The sequence below is a fragment of the Artibeus jamaicensis genome, unplaced genomic scaffold, assembly GCF_021234435.1.
Source record: "Artibeus jamaicensis isolate MK-2021 breed Jamaican fruit bat unplaced genomic scaffold, CSHL_Jam_final contig_585, whole genome shotgun sequence".
Lineage (NCBI taxonomy): Eukaryota > Metazoa > Chordata > Mammalia > Chiroptera > Phyllostomidae > Artibeus > Artibeus jamaicensis.
Window position 1 is genome coordinate 1864292 of NW_026521894.1, and position 17191 is coordinate 1881482.

Below are 17191 nucleotides of genomic sequence, written 5' to 3' on the forward strand. Positions count from 1 at the left end.
CCTGCCCACACCTACCCCCCCTTCCCTCCCCCCTCCCACCCTGTCCTCGGGCTCAGCCCGCCCACAACCCCCCCCACCCCCCTCACCGCTCCCCCTACTCCCCCCGCAGGGGGCACTGACCAAGCCGAGGCGAGCTCCCCGCCCCACCCCTTCCCTTCCCTCCCCTTCCCTCCCATCCCCTCCCTTCCCGGTGCGCAGCGCTCCAGGCTTCGCCTGACATCTAGCTGCTGCCGGGGCGCCTGCGGCAGGCAGCCGCTGACTGGCTAAGCGGGGAGGAAAGAAGGAGCTCATGGAGAAGAGTTCCAGGGACTCGGAATCCTTAGTGGCGGCAGTGGAGTTGGGAGCAGCCCCCACCTTCAGCTCCCAGGTTTTTAATTTACACTGGACGGAGATTTGTTGCCCTTAGCTTCTCCGGGAGCGGTGTTTTGTCTCCGGCTCCAGAGACAAAACACCGCTCCAATTCAGTGCGTGTCATCTCGCCTTTCATTTTTGCTCTGGGCTCAGGGCTGCATCCTCTGTGCCTCAAAGGTCGGTTTTAGATAGTCACTTTTCCAGCCCTAGCTCAGGCCTTCCGTGCCTCCCGGGTGCGATGTGCCCCTGGGCAGTGAGTAAACGAATTGCGAAGAGTCCCCAGGCGCAAGATTCACGGGCCCTGGTAAACCAAGTAGAGAGGGTCCACGGGGATCTATCACTGGCATGGACGCCCGATTTTAGCTGTCTCTATCCCTGGGGGCTGAGGTCGAAGCCTAAGGAAAACTTTTCTCTCTCTCAGTCTTACACGCGTCCTCGTTTTTAACCCCAATGGAACCTGGCTGGAAGCAGTTTCCCGAGAACTCTGCCCTGTTCAGCGCAGTCTACAGGGGGCGGTGAAAACTTGCAGAAACCCCAGACCCCTCCAAAGTGTCTCCCCGTCTCCGCTGGCTGCTCCACTTCAGAGTGGAGATCACTAACATCGGAGTAGAGCACCAGAAGAAATCTGCCCTTTCTCCGCGGTGGGGTACCTCCCTTGGAGAGTCCTCTTGCTCCCTTTTCTCTGGAACTTGGCGACAGTAGGGGTCAGGAGGTGGGAAGCGCCCTTCTGGGTGCAGGCCGTGGTGGCCAACTAACCTTCAAAAGCGTAGTGGTGGGGTATCTACACAGGCCCCTGAGGTCACACAGTCTTAGGAACACCAGGATTCAAACGCGGAGTCCTGAGTCTTCACATTCTGTCCCTGACACGCGGGTGGGTCAAAGGTTTTCCTCGAGACTCACATATAATCACATCAGGATGTGTGCCTCTGGCACCGTCCCAGACGGAGAGTCATGCCCCAGAAACTGTAGGGTCATGGAAGGTGGCAGAAGCCAACTAAAGGGGGAAAGAAATCCACTTCCAGCTGCGAAAAACCGGAGGGCAAAGTTTACAAATCAGAGCTGATCTGGACTCCCAAGAGCTGCTAATCAGGTAGTCCCAGGGACAAGCAACTCCGTCCCAGCAAGCATGGCTCCTGTCTCCTGCTCCCAGGGAAAGTGTGGGACTTTCGGGAGTCCAGGAAAAGGAGAGGAGGGCAGAGGGCAGAGAAGCGCACATGGAACTGCAACAACTACCTGATGCACAGAAAAGCCCAGGCCGTGGGTATTCCTTTTGATCAACAATAACAACGATTTTCTAGGTAAGGTGTATGTAGTCTATAAGAACAAGGGGATTTAAAGAAAGTTAAGAAAACTGGTCTGCAAGGAGAGGAGAAAAGACCTTCCTAATGTTTCACCAGGGAAATAGAAAATCATTAAAATGACTGCGTTTCAGCCTAGATGGTGCCTGCTGGAGGTTGCTGCCTCACTGTCCAGATCCACTACCAGCCCCTCCCAAGTGCAGTAGCAGGAGAAGCACACAGTTAGCCCTTGGTCCTAATCTCCTATTAATCCTCAAATCAGAGAAAGAGAGAATCTCTGGAGGCAGTGGGAGAGAAAGAACAATTCTCCCACAGTACTGGACTCCCCGCACCTCCATACCATATTCACTCTATGTGAAAATCTCCCGTGCTTCATAAACTCTGCCCATTAAAAAGTCCAGCCTTGTTAGTAAGTGTTAAAGAGAGATTAATGTCTGAATTTAAGAGGTGGAGAAGGTAACAAAAAGGAGGAAGGCAGGCGAGGCTGTGGGCCGAGTGCCAGCCCTGGGCTCCCAGCATTGCCACTTAGCTCTAAAGGCTGGCTGCACAGCAGTTTGATAAGGTTTATTGGGCCCAGATAAAGCGGCAGCAGCTCTACCACCCAAACTGGCACCGTGTATAGCCAGAACTATGTCCTTGGGGCCCTGAAAGTCTGATGAGAACCCCCCAGTTCAGAGATTTCATATGGCACCACCTAAAAACAAGCAGAATGGAAAATTACACGAGAAAACACTCTCTCCCTGCCCCGCTTTAATGTTCATATATTTGTAGTGATTTCTTTTTCCTTTTTTTTTCCTTGAAGGTTATGATAAGGAAAGCTGGGACATCAGTTCTTGACAGGTCCTAAAAATAGAAGAGCCCTTACTCTGGGGAGAGGTCATGTTGGAGACAGGGGAATAGATGGGTTGACCTTTGGATGGAATTCCATTGCTAAATCATCCTATTCCTTCACCTCCTCTCTTATTCATATACCTCCCACTGGTAGCAGCTAGTCAGAGCTCAGTCTGTGGAAGAGGAGGGTGTATCAGGTCTAAGAGAGCTTACTGGAAGGAGACGGTGGGAATAATAACTCATTCTGAGCACGGACTCTGAATCGTAACATGTTTCCTATGTTGTTTTATTTCATCCTTATAACAACCCTATTAATGCAAGTGCTATTATTTCCCCCATTTCTGCAGATGAGAAAACAGGCTCAGAGTGGTAAAGTGTGTTACTCAAGACAATAGAACTATGAAACATCAGAGCTGAGACTTAAAATCAGAGGATTCTGACTGCAAAGCTCCTGATGATCTTAAACCTCAGATTCTACAGCCTCTAGCAGGATAGAAAGGGAAACAAGGACTTTTCATTTCTCCTCCCTCATACTCCAGTGGGGCCAAGTCCTCTGCAGCAGCCGGCCAAACCCAGGACCACACAGTTCACTGAATCAGGCTGCCCGGTAAACGGATTTAGATCCACGCCCCAAGGATCTCTGCACTTTTTCTCCTTCCTCAAAATCGCGGGCAGAAGTTGAGGAGTGTATTTTGAATTACAATAAAACTTGAACTTAACAGATGCCCAGGAGGAAGGTTGTAGCAGCGGTGTTTTAAGTATTCTGATTGAGTGTTAATGGAATGTTGCAATTTATTTTATTCCAACTTCTCATTTAGAAAATAGTTTTAAATTTTAAAGGTAAACTTTCCTATCATGATAAATAAATCAAGGGCTCCTACCTTTGAGGAGAAGAAGCTACTTTGCATCTCCCCCCAAACCTTGTGATGAGTGGGGAATGACGCATTTTCAGAGAAAGAGGCAGGCGGTAAATCCCCTGAATGGAAACAAGCAGTCCCCACAATGCCGAGAACCCCAAGGAGCCGCTGGAAGACGCACCAGGCTGTCACCTGCACTCTCAGACCCTCGCCTCTCTGGGGACCCTTGGGGGAAAACACGGCAGACCTGTTGTGTCCTTTTCTTACGGCAAAGGATCTTACAATGCTTCAGGGTCATCATTGTAAATATGTATCAGCTAGATTCCCGTGATGTCAAAAATTAAGCTAAGTCACCCTGGCCAGGGGGCTCACTTGGCTGAGCATCATCTTGTATAGCAAAAGGTTATGGGTTCAGTCTTCAGTCAGGGCACATACCTTGGTTGAGGGTTTGATCCCTGGTCAACCCATCAGTGTTTCTCTCTCTCTCTTCTTCTTCTTCTTCTTCTTCTTCTTCTTCTTCTCCTCTCTATCCCCCTTCAATCTTTCTCTAAAATTAATTTAAAAAATATCCTCGGGTGAGGTTAACGTGAGGACTTAAAAAAAAATAAGCAGAGTCAAATTTTCCCTCAGTGCGTACAGGGTGGGGCAGGTAGGTTTACATTTGTTCATATGGAAAATAATACAATAATTAATAAATAATACAAGAATAGCCCTGGCTGGTATGGCTCAGTGGACTGAGTGACGGTCTGTGAACCAAAAGGTCACCGGTTCAATTCCTAGTCAGGGTACATGCCTGAGTTGCAGACTGAGTCTCCAGTTGGGGGTGTGCAAGAGGCAACCCCACACTGATGTTTCTCTCTCTTTCTTTCTCCCTTTCCCTCTCTCTAAAAATAAATAAATAAAATCTTTAAAAAAGAATAAACTGTTTCACATACTCACAACTGTAAACCTACTTTTGCCCCACCCTGTATGTTAATAGTTTTCTGTTTTGTCTTTTTTTTTTAATGTTTAATTCTTTCATGTCACTTCCTTAGATGCCCCCTCCAGAAAACAGAGTGGGGAGACAATCAAGTGTTGTGTGGGTGGATTCTGGTTAGTCAAAGCCCAGAAAACCAAAAAAGAAGATTATCTCTTTGATTAGTAATTTCCATCTTCTCCCACTCCTCACCCCCCCCCCCCAGTCCTGGTTAGTGCTGTTCCTCTTCAGGGCAGAGAATGACGTTTCAAAGGGAGACAGAGAGGGTTATTTCTTTTAGCCCTTGAGGCCTTGAGTTGCTGTGACCCCAAGATCCTTGTGATTGAGGAACAGAAAGCTTTTCCTACTCTTTCTCCCCAGCATATTGCAAATGGTGTTGGGACCTAATGTTGTCAACTCAAATAGCAAATCTGAGTTGTTATTAATGCAAAGATGCCCTGAAGGGGTAGGCAGTGTGGATGAAATCTGCAACGGATGTTATGGGAAAGAGTGTTTATAATTATAATGGGATTTAATGTATACTGGGACCAGATGATGGCAGCCATTTAAAACAGAGATGCTTAATAAGAGAGGCCCCTAATGACAGGCAGTGGGGCTCAGGTTATTATGGAAGAAGCACAGCTGTGCGCCAGGCTCTACACAGTTTTCAACAAAGCTTTGGGGTGAGGCACAGCGACCACTGCTGTCAGCTGTTGGGCATAATTTCTTAATGCTGTCTTTGAAAGGGCATCTGCACGTAAGAGAAAGCCATGATCTCCCTTTGGATACACATACGCACAAACATACCAGCCCCCGGCTAACACTGAGTAGTTCTTGGTGATTCTGGAAATCTGCTTTGTTCTGAGTAAGTCAGCCTCAATTTCAAAACTACAATTCTGTAGCTGTGGAGAGATGCAGTGTCCATACAGTGTGCCTGAATTGAAGCAGCGTGACTCCCAGAGTCCCACAGCTGAACCCCCCAGGCACTGTGCTGAAAACTAACCTCCAAGTCCTGACCAGAAACCCGGGCTTTTCTGACACTGCGGAGTTTCAGGAGAAACCGGGAAGAGGGAAGAATGTAACATTTCCTCTGGCTATTTAACTCCTGAGGTGTTTCAAGTTACAGATTTCAGTCCCTATGGATGTCAGTCCCAGCAGCTGTTTTGCAACTGGAGTCACACTCAGTAGAAGTGCCACCAGAAGCACCGTGGTCCAGAAATACAACTCGCGTCTAAGTTGCACTATTCTCTGTATTTCTCCCCTGATGTGAGAGAAGTATATGAAGACTACTGTGTTCGTCCCACACAGGACTCATCCGTGGCTCCTGTGCTCTCTGTTCACAGAGCTTATGATCAGTCTCCGAGTCTTTAAAGCAGAATATTCCATTTATCCTGACAAGGAAAAAAAGATGAGGTAAGTGAAAACTGAACTTCCAATTGTATACTCTCGGAAGCTGTATTTCTGGAGAAGTTACTTTCAAATAGAAAGGGTACACAAGATGAACAACGGATTTTACTCAGTGATGGGTAATTTAAGCCAGTTATATTAAAATTATTACAGCAAAAGAAATGGCGAAGTGGAATTCAAAATCTGAATGATTTTCCAAGATAAAGTAAAACACTGCCTGGGCGCGAACCCCGGAGGTGAACTCACTGCCTCCATCCTGTGCGGGCAGAGTGGGTACCAGTCGGGGTGAAGGCCGCCGTGGGCTCCGAGCCAGGCTTGTGCCTTCCCAGTCAGGGCAAGTTCACTGTCTCTTTAGGAAGTCATTGCTGGATCTTTGAGGCAATCTTCACCCCACCCTCCAGTCAGGATTAATACCTCCCTCCTCCAGAGGTCCTTTATCACGTTTGAATATCTGTTACAGCGTTTACCACCGTCTGTCTTGTATCTGACTGTGTCTTGTGCATTCTGACCCCCGCTCCACTGCGGGTGTCTGGGAGACAATGTCTCAATCGTTTTGAATATAGTATTCCCATCCCCAACCCTCAGAATAGAATCTACCTCTGCTTCTCAAATACTAGTGAGTGAACTAATCGAATGAATGCCTACATGAATGAATGAGTAAACAAACGAACATATACACCCAGTGTTTCAGAAACTCTGGAGAGGAGGTACCACTCTGTATCCCAACATTTAGAGCAGAATTTTGGGGGTACTGATGGGTTTGTCACTGATCCTTGGAAAATCAATAAGATATAAATAAGGGTTGGGGACACCTATTGAATTTAATTGTATATGGCTACTTGAGGTTATAACTAGGCTTCTGTTTCCATTTCTCTCTCCTTCAGGGGCCTAAAACCAAGCTTTTCTCAATTTTCTAGGAACATTAATAAATATTTACTAAATTTCATTGAATTAAAATGAACTGACTTGGAGCTCACTGCTCATTATTCCCATAATAGCCTCCTACTCCCAACCCCAACTAGCTATTAGCGACCCCGGCCGGGGCTGAGAAGAGAGCATCCACTCTCCTGCTAAGACACCAGTGGGTCCCCACCCACTGCTGACTAACCCCAGCACCGGCCTGGGAGATGTGCGTGAGGCACCTGTACTGAGGGATCAGCTCTGCTGTTGCCAGGCGTGGCAGAGGTTGGCTAGGCGTTCTGCAGACGCCTTCTTGAGCGCACAGGGGATGACAGTTTTCAGTTCACCTTGCCGATAGGTACAGGCCGTGGGACTGAGTCCGGCCAATGCATGGATCACGAGCAGAAGTCCCTAATGCCACTCCCAGGACTGGCCCCCCAAAGCCCCTGTGTGGAATCCTGCAAGACCTTTTCCTTCTGTGACTAAACCCCACGAGCATATAAGCTAGTTACCTTGGAAACCAAGTGAACAAGATGGTAGAGCCAAGATGGAAAAAGCCCAGATCCCTGAATCACAACTTGGAGGGGACCTACCTGCCTGCCTGCCTCCTAAGAACACTCATCGTAGACTTTATATAAACAAGGAATAAACCTTTGATTTGCCATAGAGTTGCCAAGTAAAACGCAGGACATCCAGTTAAATTTGAATTTCAGATAAGCAAAGAATACTTTTTTTAGTATAAGTATGTCCCAAATATTACAAAGAGAAGTCATACTAAAAAAAATACTATCTGAAATTAAAATTTAAATTGGCATTTAAAGAAATCTGGCTACCCTAGCCTTTAGCTATTATATATTTGGGGGTTTGTTTATTATAGAAGTTAGCATTACCGTAATTATTAATACACATTGTCCGTTCCATTTGACAGAAGCAGCAGAACCACAGTGTCTGAGCTGGGATTCTGGTCTAGGACAAAGGGCTTCCTTCAAGTCCTCTTGGTGATACACAGGGCAGGTCCAGCTGGAGAAAGAAGCATCCTGTGTGGACATGGCCGGGGGAAAACTGGGGCATCTCTGGACAGTTTCTGTGAACCTCTTTTCCCCAGGTGCCTTTTCCACTAGACTATGAGGTCTGTGGGGGGAAGGGTGACTGTGGGACTTACTCCTGTGTCTGCTGGAGTTGGCACATGGTGGGTGTTGAGTTCTTGTTTGCGCTGGGAAAGGAGGTAGGAAAGCATCATCACGTGGACCTGTCTCTAAGACCTGAGGGAATAAAATTAGAACTGTTGAGAACACTGTCGAGTCAATGATTTTCTTATTCTCCCCTTCTTCTTTGTGCCTGAATAGCCAATGTAGCACAAAGGCTGAGAGTGAGGACTCTGGTTTACTCGCAAGGGTCTGTGTTCAAACAGCACCACCTTTTACGTCCTGGGTCAGTTATTTGAATTCCCTGAGCTGCGATGTCTTCATCTGTGTTCTAGGGGCAACAATGGTCCTCACCTCACTAGACCTTCTAGAAAGATGCACAAGGATGCTCGGCCCACAATAAAAGATCTGAAAGTGTTAACTATTCCTTACAATGATGTCATGTAATCTTTCTTTCTCTCCACTCTCCTCCTACAAAATACCTTATGAATATTGGGCATAAGGTCTTGTGATAACTTTGAAATCTTTTTAAAAGGGCGTAAGATGACCTGTGATTATTGACGTAACTGTAGCTGTGAGCATCTGTTTGTGGCCTTATTGTCCTCCTCTTGTTCCCTTCACTGGGGCAGGATGAGGCCAATGGGCAAACGCAGAGCGAGGCAGGGAGTGCGGGACTGGCGGTAATTTTCACCTCGTAGCGTGACGTGTTCATTAGTGTGGACGTACGTTAAGCACAGCAGCCTGGTTTCCTTGTGTTAAATAGCAGTCATGCCCAACTGGCTCTCCATGTGCCATTACTCTGAGTGATTGAGTCAATTTCTTCCTCTGCCATGACTTTAAGTTGTAAACCTCTCAGCCAGACAGGGAGGCAATGACGGGCTGCTGGTTGTGATTATTATTAACCTTTTGGGTTATGCTTTCAAGACCAAGGGTCTATGAAAAAGCCTGGAATAAGGCAGGCATGGACTGTGGACGTCCTACCACCCACCCTTATCCAGGTTACACATAGATGTTCACTTTGGCCTTGCAGAGAGGCTCAAGCCCACCAGCCTGTGGTGAGTGACCCCCTGTGCTGGGGGAATGGTGGAATGTTGGCTGTCCTCTGCTCCATTTGGCTGGAGATACGAAGGAGAGTTATAGGAAAGCTGTGAAAGTTGTAAGAAGCTGGGTACATCGGTACTCAGAAATCATTTGCCAGCCACAATTTTTACTACTTTCAATATATTTATTAGCCAGACCCTAATTATCCAGCAGAAGCTTTCAGGGACAGTGGCCACCTCCGAGTTAATTTGCCTGGACCACGTATATTTAGCATAATGGTACAGGGGAACCCAGAGCCACAGAGGGCTGCAGGGCTGTTAGAAAGTGTTAAGCCCTTGGAATCAGACTAATGTGGGTCTCAAATCCAAATCTGTCACTTAACAGCAATGTAAAATTTGGCACATTTCTTAACGTAAGCCTTGACTTCCTCACCTATATAATGAGGACACCCAAGGTCTCTGTAATCACAGAGAAGTTAAGAAACTTGGCCACGGTGCCGCCGTTCCTAAGGGACGAAGTCGGGATATAAATGTAAATCTATGAGATTCTCTTTCCCGGGTAGCCCTCTACCTGCACCCCATGTTTACAGGAGCAGCAGGCAATTCCCGATGAGGAAGGTGGCCATTTGCTTGGAGAGGACGTCCGTACCTCCCCATCTTTGCTTTTTAAAGCTGCCTCTAGTACCCTGTGTGAAAGAAGCAAATAAGCCAAGATCACATATGATTCTAGTGACATATATATTAGATGATTTCAGTTCAAAAAAAGTCTTCTCCCACTCCTTCACCCATGTCTAAAATTAAAATGCCAAAAATATTACCAGGAGAAGAAATTTGGCAGAAAGTAGGAAGCATGATAAACCTGCAGAGGCTGCTGCAGGACCGGGTTTATGAAAGCCCCGCCCCCCCGGGGAGCTCCCATCATTTGCAAGGTATTATCTTCCAAGGGAAAGCACCAGAATAAAGTAAACTGTACAGATATTTGACTAATATCCTATCTTCCCAGGAAGAGAATTCTCCTTCTATTGAGTTTACTGCCTATTGAATATCTTCAGTTACGAGGGGGGGGGGGGAGTAATCATGGAAGACGGTAATTTTTTTCTCCCCCAACATCTCTGTGGAATGTTCTGGGATGTTAACCTATTAATCCTCTGTTTACCTATTGGCCTCCTGGTGAAATTATAAAGGCACTAGATTTTTAGTCAGAAGGTGTGGATTCAAAGCCGGCTCTGCCGAAACTTCCTGAGTGACCCTGGGCAAGTCACTTAATCTCTGCGCTCCTGTGTTCTTCTCTGAATAAACGGAAGCACTATGTGGGAAAGTTTCTGACCATTTTAAAATGTTTTCCAGGTTCTTGGAGAAGAGTCCTGAGTCCTGTCTCCAATGTGCTGTCTGGCCTTGAGCAAGTTGCTTTGCCTCCTTGGGGTCTCGGGTACTTTGTGGGAAACGTGAAAATGCTGGACCAAATTTATGGCCAAACCCAGTGTAGCTTATGAACTTGTACAATGCTCTGTGAACTCTGTCGGATACACCAAAATCGGGTGAAATTCGGTGTTAGCACCCTCGGGTTGAGAGCGGGTGCGATGTGGGTGTGTTTCAAGTAAGTGGTCTCTCTTTACTATAGCTTTGATTTCTGTCATGAGGGAACCCAAGTGCTGGGGAACCTCCCACCTCTACCCAGGAGCAGGGAAGATGGAGGAGGGGAGTGATGCAGGCTCCAGGTTGGGCAGGAAATGGTGAGGTGCCTCTGTTGGTGATGGCTCACTGTGGTTCTAGAAAGGAAATGAAATAGTGATGAAGCCATGGCCAGGTCATAGAGGAAGGAGTGGGGGATGGGGCATGGCAACTGTAGTTAGGGGAATGTTCAGCTGTGACCCAAATAAGGTACCCTCAGTACAGACAGGGGAATGGAGAATTAGATACAGATACAGATATAGATATGCTACTTTGAATCAGGTCTAGAAACACATTTGTTCCTCTCTTGCTCAGAAATCATGTCCAAACATTGTACACCTGACTCAAAGCATATTAACATAACTAAACTTTACTAATTCTCACCTCAGGGCCTTTGCATTTGATACCACCCTCCCCACCATCTCTCCTTCCATCACACAAGGCACTTGCTTTCATATGAAGATCTTAACTCAAGGGGCATTTCCCTAGAGAAATCCTGCAACTGCTTATAGAGAGTTGCCTCCTGCCCCCTCAGACCCTTTGGGGGGAAATTGTTTCCTTTGTTTAAGTAACTATTTGTTTATTTCACGGCTTCCTCCCTGGAGCCTCCCTAGAGCTCCCTCGGAGTTAATGTAAGCTTCGTGAGGGCAGAGGGCTCTTTCTTTCCCCTGTATCCAAAGCCCCAGGAAGGACAACGCTTGCATATGGTAGGCTCTTAATAAATATTTGTTCAGAGAATGAAAGAACAAAACAAGAAAAGTGCTGCCTTTTCTTTTTTCTTTTTCTCTCTTTCGCTCTCTCCAGGAAGACGTTTAAACAGACAGCATGTTCTTGAGAAGGAGGGACTCGGGCCCAAGCAGTGACCAGGCTGGGAAACGAGAGGAGTATGTACGTCCTTTCGCCAGCTCCCAGGTAGTGTGCTGATTTCGCAACAGCTATTTTTACTGCTATTGCTTCCAAAAGAAACACCCTGAAGCAACACAACATCCTGCTGTCTGAGGGTGTGCCGGCCCAGGCGAACCAGATGAGGGACAAGGCCTGGAGTTTGTACAGCACTGTACCCAGGACTCTCACATCATTTTCACCGTTTTATAGATGAGAGCACCCAAGCTCATCAAGAGTTAGGGCTCAGACCCAGGTCTGCCCACAGCTAGTGTTCTCGCCTTTGCATTCCACAGATGAACACAGGCTTGCTGGCTCCCTTTGGGGCTGCCCCGCTGGGGGCAGGTTAGCAGGCCAGGACTAGGTGAGGCAGGTGAGGCACCTAGGGTGCAAAGGTTAAAGAGCCATCACCCTTTTGGCATTTGCCTGACTCTACGAATAGCACCTTGTCAAATTTTGCACTCCAGGCACCATGCTGTCATCATCTAGCCTAGTCCTGGTCCTGCTCACTGGAACTTTGTGCAAATTTTCTCTTGTGTCATATGATACTTCTTTGTCTAGAGATATCAGCAAAATGACTAGAGGGCAGATTGATTTAGGAGAGGACCTGGCTCACTTTGCCACTTGCTTCTGGTCACCCCTTGGCAACCTCTCCTCCAAAGGCCTCTGGAATTATTTTTCTAAAGGACAGATCTGTGTCACTGATCTGTGACACAATATAACACATAAAACAATATAAAACACCTTGAATGGCTTTTCACATGGCCTGCACACACACACACACACACACACACACACACACACACCCCTGAACTACTTGTCATGGACTGTAGGCCTTTACGAGTCGGCACCATTCTGCATCCTGATTGACGCTGTGCTGCCACAGCTTTGGGCAGGCGGTGTGTTCTGCCCTTTGCTGTCTGTCTGGGTCAAAGCCATGCAACCCGTCAAAGTCTAGTTCCAAAGTCACCAGTGCTCAAGATGGCTCAAGAATTGGAGCAAAGCCAATGTGAATGCAGTTCACCACGGTGGCCAGGCGGGCAGTCTGATCTAGGAGTGCCGTGCTTGTCTGCGGGCTGAGACCTAACGAGCCAGCCCAGGCCTCGCAGGGCTCCTTGCCCACACCCTCTGAGCTAAAGGGGTGGGGGAGTCACCTTCAGAACTCAGCCTGGGCAGTGCTAACTTTATAGCCAGGCTAAGTATGGCTCCAGCCTTTGAACTGACTTGTTTATATTTTCCTGTGACAATTCGGGTCCGTGTTGTTGGTAATGAAATGAAACCAGCTTTCCAAGTCCTGGGACCTCCCCATCCACCCAGTCTGTTTGCAGGCTTCGCCCTTCAGCATTCAGGTTTCCCAGAGTCGCCAGGGTCGGGGATGTGTAACTGGTTTGTAACTTCAGTAAGTAGTCTCTGCCAGGCTGGCCTTCTTCCTGGTTCTCCTGCTACTCACTTGCAGTCTAAGTTCCCATCTATTTGTTTTCCTTCCTCTTCTGTGTCTTAACCTATCTGTCTCCTTTGCATGATCTTGAGAATCAAGCCAAAGTCTGGCTGACATTTTGGCCCGGTCTCCTCAAAGAGCTCAGATTTGAGATCTTTATTTCTGGAAAGAAAGTTTGTTGGTTTAGGAGAGGCATTAGTGAAGAAAGAATATACACATATGCTGTGATAAACTATAGTAATAAATAATAATGACACCTACATTATGTACTGAGTGATTTTTCATGCTTTTTCTTATCAAGCTTCACAACAACCCTAAAAGATAGGTAGTGACTGCTGTATACTCATTTTAAAGACGGTTCCTGTTATATCCACGTCCAAATGAAGAGGCGTAGGCCCAGAGAGGTATGGAAGTAGCCTAAGGAAAGCTGGTGTCCGGGGCAGTCCTATGGACCTTTGCTCTGTTTGGGAATCCCTAACCCAGTCACTCCTCCTTTCTGCGCCTGTGGCAGAAGTAGGACGAGATAGTGCCGCTTACTCCACGAGCTGGGATGGCTGCCTGGGATGAGGAATGTGAAGCGCTGGGGCATCAGTAGTTCTTCTTATTGAACCTGAAACCCCACGAGACCCAGGATAGGAGAGAATTGCCGTATTTTCGGACTATAAGGCACACTCCCTCCCACCCAAAATTTGGGAGGAATAATGGTTGTTAATGTCGCTGTTGAGTTCTGTTTACATGTACACTGGTGAAATATTATGGTATGTATGTTATTAAATATTTCACAACATTTTTTGCATCAAAAATTTTTTTCCAATTTTCCCCCGCTAAAACCTAGGCACATCTTATGGTCCGAAAAAAGGTACACAAGGCATTGGAAATTTTTGTCATGTATGAAAATTATTTATGTGGCCCTGGCTGGTGTGGCTCAGTGGATGGAGTGCCAGCCTGGGAGCTGAAGGGTCTCAGCTTGGATTCTGAGTCAGGGCACCTGCCTGGGTTGCAGGCCGGGTCCCCAGTGGGGGATGCTTGAGAGGCAACCACCACTGATGTTTCTCTCCCTCTCTTTCTCCTTCCCTTTCCCTCGCTCTAAAAATAAGTAAATAAAATCTTTTTAAAAAAGAAAATTATTTACGTGTTTTCTCATTTTTATTTGAGTCTGTATTTCCCATCTTGAGAGATTACCATTTTTTACATTATAGGATTTTGGGTTTGTCTATAGGACCTCATGCTCCTCAAAAGATGGTTTCATTGGAGCTTATGACTCTTCGAAAGCTGGGCAGGACAGGCCTATTATCCCCGGTCTGTAGGCAGGAAAACCGAAACAATCACGGACAATCTGGAGCCTGCTCAGAGCAGGACCTCCTGGCATCCCCCCGTCCTCTTGCATTGCTTCATGTTTCTGCTGTGGGGGCCTGGACAGGTGACCATGTTCAGAGACGGGCAGGGCCAGGTGGGGTGGAGGGTAAGCAGCCACCCCTAGTTTGTCAGCACGTGGGTGTGCCCCTCATAGACGTCACTTGTATCAAACTCTGAGATGTAAGGCGGTTAACTACTTGTTATACTATTTTGTTGTCATTTAAACGAATGGTTTTAAACATTTTAATTTTGTCATTTTCTCTTTACATTTTGGAGTCAGTGCGGCTTTTCAAGTGTCAAGTAGTTTTTTACAACTCTGTTGTCCCTATGCACTTTGCCTAGAATGCCACAAAATATCCCTGGGCAGAGTAATAAGAGGCTTTACCTTCTGTTTAGTTTTGAGGTTGAGGTTTGGAGCTTTAGCCAGACAGATCTGAGTTCAAATCATATTTCTGTCACTTACTATAGCTCTGTGTTCTGGGAAAACTTTAAATTTTGTCTCATCTGTAAAGTGGAGAGAGTACTATACACATGTGGCTACTTTTCAAAGTTGGTATTAGTTTTTATACAGTGGATATCAAGGTGCATAGTCCAATGTCTGCAGTGTAGCAAGTGCCTAGTGGGACTCGTGGAGACGGCTCCCTGAAGGGTGGCCTTTTCGACAGTGTCTCTCTGAGAAGGGAGAGTGGGCTGCGGAACTCATCATTATCATACAAAGAGGACAGTGGCCAGGTGGGTATCAGGCTGCGGGTTAAAGTTTAGGCCCTCAGACCCCTCTCTCTTCTGGCTGCCCTAAATTCCATCATTCCACTAAGAAGACCTGGAACAAACTCGGCCCACAAGTCAAGTCTGAGGATACACCATAATGGCCTCATACTGGGATGGGGGCCTGGCCTGCCTGACCTGCTCCAGCTGCTGTGATTGGTAAGAAAACCAAGGAAGGGAGCATCACAGTTAGGAGAGGAAAGAAAGCTGTGCTATTGAGAGAACCAGACCAGGTGAAGCAAGAGAAGAAAACTCTAATCCTCCCCTAATTCCTCTCTACTGGAGGTGATGAGAGAACTTTCCAGCATGTCTTGGTAGGGGAACAAAAGTACGGAAAACCTGTGGGTGCATCAAGAGCCACCCTGGCCTATCTCCCTAGACCTCATACACATGGTGAAGTCACAGCTGGGTGAAGAGCCCCACCCAGGGGTGGGGGTGGGCCTGGGGAGGGGAAGCCTGGTCCCCCCGGACAATTAACAGTCTCCTGAGGCACTTGTCAAAATGCCTGTTCCTGACCTCCACCCTAAAACCTACCCCATCATTGCCTCTAGGGACATGAAGTTCAGTAACCTGCATTTTAAACAAATTTCCCCAACATATTTTAGGGTTAGGAATGGGGAGGGGGCTGGCTAAGCGGCTCAATCGGCTGGAGTGAGGTCCCTTACACCAAAAGGCTGCAGGCTCCGTCAGGGCACAGACCTAGGTTACGGGTTTGATCCCTGGTGGCACTGTGTACAGGAGGTAATCAATGATGTTTATCTCTCTCTAAAATCAATAAATACATCCTTGGGTGAGGATTTTAAAAAATGACTCATATGTCCTCTCATTTCCTTCAGTGCCTACCAGTTAAAAAGGAAAAAAAAAAAAAAAGAATGAGGAGGGGTCTTTGGGGCAGAACAAAGAAAGATCTAGAAAAATTTCCTCTGTGGGTTGATTTTAAATCCTATGCAAGTTTGATTCAAGATAATATTGGCAACAAACATTTTGGTTTGACAAATGTTTATTGCATACCTTCTATGTGCCAAGAACTTACTCTTCCCTCAAGCAGCCTGGCAGTTCGGAGGCAAAGGTGGACTTGCAGATCCCAGCGCGGTGTTAGGGGCGGCGCTGGGAGCACACAGCACCGTGTCCCAGGAGCTTTCCGCGGCCAGAACGGGGAGCCCGGGGTAGAGCAAGGAGGCCTTTGCGGTTCTCATTTTTGAGGTCAACTACCGTTAATAGAGAGTAGATCAGCCTTGCTTCCATTTTTCTTAAGCTGAACTACAGAGAAGCCCTCCTTTTTTCTACCCCTGATGTTATTCTTCTTAGAGATGATGAAAGAAGATTGAACCACTGGTTCACTTCTATTTGTACATATGAAATTTGGGCTCATCTTAGCCAAAGTAAAGGAACTCTGCTTTACTCTTCTTCAGCCAAAAGAGCGGTGAGTCAAAATAAACAGCACTTGGAATCCAAATGCTGGCTCCTCCTTTAGAAAAGGCAAGATATTTCTCTTTTCTGTTGATGTTGGCCCCCTAATTGCTGGGCCTGGTGTGTGCACACGTCAGGTGTGGACCCACCTGTGCACGGAGCCCGGCAGTGACCACGTGGGACATCCTGGAGCAGACGGGCGCTCATCGCCACAGGCCTGGATTGTGAGATTTTCATGGGGAGACTTTTTAAAAAATCATTTAAGTGAAGTGGGCTTTCTGCAGCTCCCAGGCCTCGACCCTGCCAGCAGGCCGCCTTCGCCCCCTCGCGGTGTCCACTCTCAGTCCTGAGCCCAGTAGTCACCTGACCTCCACCCGCTGGAGACCAAGCAGATGAGGCCCGGCAGCCGGGGGCTCACTCTTCAGGGGGCGGAGCTCTGCCAGGGCCACCCACAGCCACTTCCTCCATGCCCTGCTGTCCTCTAGCGGTAACAATGCAGAACTGAATAGGACGCCGGGCTAAGGTGGGAAGCTGCGGGTTTGAGGGGAGGGTCCGTCTCAAACCTCCGCGGTTTCCACCCTTGCTTTGCATATTAGAATCACCAGGGAGTTTTGAACATACCCCTGTCCAGGCTCCATCACAGTCAAGTCAAAACCTTCGAAGGTGGGACCTCGGTGTAGGTATTTTTTTTTAGGCTCTCTGGGTAATTCAAAAGTGCAGCCAGGATGGAGAGCCCTTGGTCAAAATCGGGCTTTTGCTGTCTTCTAAGGTGCGTGTAGGTGGCGGTGATGTCTGAATATGGTTGAGTGTCTGTCCTTAAGCATGCGCAAGCCCAGTGTCTGAGCACCGGTTTGAGCTTTTGTTCCCCCACTCCACCCACGGCCT

General features: G+C 47.5%; 1 protein-coding gene and 1 long non-coding RNA gene across 3 annotated transcripts in view; one reads left to right on the forward strand and one right to left on the reverse strand.

The window, feature by feature from the left end:
- ZBTB16 (zinc finger and BTB domain containing 16) overlaps positions 1 to 1199 on the reverse strand; it is a 184805-nt gene extending 183606 nt beyond the window's left edge. The window contains exon 1 of the mRNA XM_037151324.2: positions 1108 to 1199. The gene's annotated coding sequence lies outside the window, so the exon portion shown is untranslated. The remainder of the gene's footprint in view (positions 1 to 1107) is intronic.
- LOC119053684 (uncharacterized) lies at positions 176 to 11142 on the forward strand. 2 transcript variants are annotated; one of them, XR_008392513.1, is made up of 4 exons: positions 176 to 367; positions 773 to 1649; positions 2828 to 5705; positions 7528 to 8017. It is a non-coding gene; the product is annotated as an uncharacterized LOC119053684 (long non-coding RNA). The 2 variants fall into 2 exon arrangements; XR_008392512.1 differs by lacking the exon at positions 176 to 367 and adding an exon at positions 10132 to 11142 and having other exon boundaries at positions 1297 to 1649; positions 7528 to 7704.
- The last annotated feature ends 6049 nt before the right edge of the window (positions 11143 to 17191 follow it).